This window comes from Pteropus vampyrus, unplaced genomic scaffold, assembly GCF_000151845.1.
Source record: "Pteropus vampyrus isolate Shadow unplaced genomic scaffold, Pvam_2.0 Scaffold300, whole genome shotgun sequence".
NCBI lineage: Eukaryota > Metazoa > Chordata > Mammalia > Chiroptera > Pteropodidae > Pteropus > Pteropus vampyrus.
Window position 1 is genome coordinate 2,128,369 of NW_011889081.1, and position 4,685 is coordinate 2,133,053.

The window sequence follows — 4,685 nt, forward strand, 5'->3', positions numbered from 1 at the left end:
AGCCTCCGGTCAGGAAGGGAGGGTGGCCCGGCGATCGGTGCGTTCCCACGTCGTCCTTGGGTCACTTTTCGGACACTCCTCGAAGCTGTCTTTTGAGCCTCGGTCACTGGGAAGCCTTGGAAACGCAGTATCCTTATGGATGCTCTCTAAACGCCGTCTGCGAAGTTTCTCAGGACTCCGAGGTCCAAACCAAGAAAATGAACCGTCCAGCGTAGGGCTCGAAGCCATGACCCTGAGGTTTAGAGTCTCACGCTCGCGTTTTCATCTTGGCCTGGGCCTAGCGGACGCGGGTGGGGCCCTTCCTCATCCTCCTCGGTTCCCTGTCCTTAGCCGTCCCCGGCGCCCCGCGGGGAACGTAGGCCAGCATGGGAAATTCAACTGGGCAGCGCTTGAGGGGACCTACAAAAGGGGCCGTGGCGGGCGCATTGTCTGAACAACGCCACCCGTGCCTTTCCGTCTGTGCCCCCACCCGCCGCCCTCGCGCCAGCCTTGTGCGCGCCTCCGCCAGATACTGGTCGTTGATCGTCCTTGCTCGTCTCCCCGTCCCCATGGAGAAGATGAAGCTGATCTAGAAGGCTAAGCTGGCGGAGTAGGCCGAGCTCTACGACAACGGGCCACCTGCGTGAAGAAGGCTTTGACACGGCAGGGCGCCGAGCTACCCAAGGAGGAGCGCAACCTGCTCTCCGTGGCCTATAAGAAAGTGGTTGGGGGCCACAGGTCCGCCCAGAGGGTCAACAAGCATCCAGCAGAAAACCGATCCCTCAAACAAAAAGTTGCAGCTGATTAAGGACTATCAGGAAGAAAGTGGAGTCTGAACCGAGGTCCACCTGCACCACCATCCTGTCGCTGTAGGATAAGTATTTAATAGCCAACGCAACTAATCCAGAGAGAAAGGATTTCTATCTAAAAATGAAGGGAGATTACTTCCGGTACCTTGCTGAAGTTGCATGTGGCGATGATCTAAGACAAACTATATAGATAATTCCCAAAGAGCTTACCAAGAGGCTTTTGATGCAAGCCAAGAAAAGGGTGAAACCACACCTAATTCGTCTGAGGCTGGCTCTTCACATTTCTGTATTTTACTATGAGATCTTTAATAACCCAGAGCTTGCCTTCACACTGGCTAAAAGGGCTCTTGATGAGGCTATTGTAGAACCTGATATGCTGAGTGAAGACTCTTACAGAGACAGCACCCTCATTACGCAGTTGCTTAGAGACCACCTCACGTGGACATCAGACAGCACAGGAGAACAATGTTATGTGGCAGAAGGAGAAGAAAAATAACAGCATACAGGGTGTCATCCTTCCTCTCAAGAACTCTTTTACACATCTGCCCAGAATTGAGTTATTCATGATTCTTAATCATGGCACACTCTCAACCTCACTATCTCAAATAAAAAGGAAAACCCTGCCAACAATGTTTGTCTACTCATATGGTCCTCTCCACCACCTCGTTCCTATGCTTCCTCCTCTCCAGTGTAACCATCCCCCACATCCCGTCGGAGGCGGATGCTCTTGGCACGGCACCTCATTGGCACTCTTCTTTCCAGCACAAGCTGAAGGCACAGGCAGGCAAACACTTGTGACTCCAGAGAGGACTTTCCCTGGGCCCACGTTCTGGACAAGCGGGAAAGGCTGGAGGAGTTAATCCCCCTCCTCCGAGTCTTGCTTTCCTCTTCACTCCCAGGTACTGGAAAGTACCTTCCTACTGAGGGAATGCTTTGTAAGAATTTGGTGCCCGGAGGCATCACTGCTCAGGGTTCTGTAGAACAGACGTCTATCCCTGTAGAGCTCTTAAACGTGGTTTGTTGAATGTCGTCATAGGTAGATGTTCTCTGATACATCTCTTAAACGTGCGCTCTGTGAATCCATTGCTTGACGTTATTTAGCTGATGGGACACGGAGTAGGGGTGTAACCACACTACAGTTCTTTAAATGCTTGGATTTTTAAACTATCCCATGTTAGCAGGACCAGTGTTGGGGCTCCCGGTGGCGCACAGCTTGAGCCCCAGTAGAGGGTGGAAGGGGACCCTGCTTCCTGTGGGTGCTGGGGTTCAGGACCCCTGTGTATGGCACTGGAGCTCCCAGAATCCTGACCTTAGGCAGGGGAAGCGGGGAGCCTCAGGATGCCTGGTGCAAACGCCAGTAATCCGCTGCTTCTCCCTACGCTCCCGGGCCCTAACCTTCTTGGGGAAGTCCTGGCCTCCTGAGCCCGGGACTGTGCGGGGAGCCCCAGGCTGGACTGGAGAAGAATGGGTCCTGATGTATAAAGGAAAGAAAGACTTATCACCTTTGGTGCCTGGAACTCAGATTGACAAAGTAGCTTGTCAGAAGACAGGAGTCTGATGTCGCTTTTGTGACCTGGGCCCAATTAAAATTTAAAAGCGGCAATTGGGAGGGACTCGGCCAGCTTGAGGTTTTTGTTTGTTTTGTTTTTTTAATTACCTCCCACGGGGTTGAGGTTAGTGATCCAGCAGTGAAATCTGAGGGCCAAGCCTAGATATCTGACCCATATCTGGGGAAAAGAGATAGGAAATCGTGGTGGATTTGAACCCAGGACTTTTCGCACCCTAAGTGAGTGTGTCATAACCCTAGAGCAATGAACCAAACTACTGAGTAGCTTCAGGTCCTTTTTGTGGCTGATGTGGCATCTGGGACCGGCAGAGAGGTCAGAGTTACACAAGGAAGATACTCCAACTTTAGATCCACCCCAAAGAGCTAAATTCGGGGATCAGTGGACCGGGAGGCAACCCAATGCTCCTAGCGCCTACAAAATGGGGAGCAGCCCCGGCCTGTCCCGGGCTTCTTTGTCCACTGCCTCCACTGTGCACTTAGACAACAAGGAGCCCTTGGTTAGGAAGGCCGGCCAGCCAGCCAGCTGTCCAAGCGTCCCACGCCTCCCTTAAGTCAGCTCACAGGCGCTTCTCGTAGCCGAGAGCGTGCTGGGGATGCGCTGGGGCAAAAGCTAGGAGCTCCGGGTCGGATGGCTCAGGACGACACCCAGGAGTGGGGTGACAGTGCATGGAGGTCCTGGAGCCCCGATCTCCAGGACGCCTGCTTTGGAAAACGCTGCACCCCCATGGTGTGGCACACAGTAGGTGCTGACCAAAAGCCTGCGCGGAGTGCATGGAAGGAACAGCCACTATCATCTCTGTTCCCTCTCCCCTCCCGCTTGCACCCCCAACAAGATCAAAACCAAGAAAACGAGTTTCCGATGATGTGGAACCTCCACCCGCCGAGGCTGACGTTCAGAGTCGCTTTGTTCTATGAACTGAACCAGCCCGCCAGCACTGGGCCTGTCCCCAAGTGCCCTAAGATGGCCCGGCTCCAGAAGGGGCTAGTCCTGGTTCTCAGGCCACCAACCAGACCCCATTTCAGGGCAGGTCAACTATATCCTCCCCCTGCCCCCACTCACCAGGGGGAGGAGGCGAGTCCCCTAGGTCCCCAGATAGTGGGGAGGACCAGGATGCAATCGTTCGGGCAACAGAGACCTCGTCCAGGGACCAGGGATTAGGTCCCAAGGCACTCTCTGCCATCACTATATCCTTCTCTGTGTCTAGGCGTGACCGACCCCAGAGGACTTGGCAGAGCTAGGCTAAGCCGGTCTATGTGCAAAGTCCCACCACCACTCCTCCACCCCTCTGGATCCATGGCACCAAATGTGTCCTCTCTCAACTAGGAAGGCCCTGGGGCCTGGGGGAGGGCGTAAGAGTAGAGTGCAACCCAGGACTTGAGTGGTTATCATCTCGAACCCTAAGATATATGTACCCCTAGACCAACCAACTAAGCACTTTCCCTTACTCTAAATAACCTCTTGTTTCTCAAAATCGTATCCTTTAACCTCTGTTACTGCAGTGGGTAGCACCGAATCCCACTCTGCGTCACTATATTCACACACTGGTTGTGCCCCAGAAGCTTCCGCCTAGTCAGTCTCCCATCCTCCGCTGAAAACGCAGCGGGGAAAAGAAGAACTCATCCAGAATTTGAAGACGTGTCCTTTACACCAGGGGTTCCCAATCCCTGGGCCCCAGATTAGTATCTGTCCATGATCTGTTAGGAACTGGCACACACAGTAGAAGGTGAGTGGCGGGGAAACGAAGAAGCTTCATCTGTATTTGCAGCCACTTCCCAGCACTAGCATCACTGCCTCAGCTCCACCTCAGATCATCAGGCATTGGATTCTCATAGGAGCACTGATCCCTGGTACCAAAAAGGTTGGAGACCGCTACTCTATGCAACAAAAGGGAGAATCATACCTCTAGACCAAAGGACCACCATGCAGTGTTCTGCTTTGTTTTGTTCCTTCCTTTCCTTATTTGTCATCCTGCTGCTGAACACAGTGAAGCTTCCACCGTCAACCCAATAATTTAGTTGTTAGTGTGCGTACCTGTGAATTCGGCTCTGTGGGTTCGTGGGTTCACAGCCACTGTCCCACTGTCAGATTTCAGACCAAGTGTTATTTCTGCCAGATATGTCAACTAGATTATCCTCAATTATTTGCTCCCTGAGGCCCAAGCTCAGCTAGAGGACTGCTCTGCAGCTCTCAGAGGCCCTGAAACTACTGTTTACCAATTATGCCTCCCGATCCCCCAGACTAGGCAGGGGAAGGGTGGCCTTCCTCCCAGGCTGCGCTCCAGTGGAGAAATAAGAATCTCAGCCCTTCCCAGGCTGAACTGCCTGGCTGC

General features: G+C 53.3%; 1 pseudogene; it reads left to right on the forward strand.

Annotated features, from left to right (window-relative positions):
* Positions 1–519: 519 nt before the first annotated feature.
* LOC105303158 lies at positions 520–1,284 on the forward strand (annotated as a pseudogene).
* Positions 1,285–4,685: the final 3,401 nt, after the last annotated feature.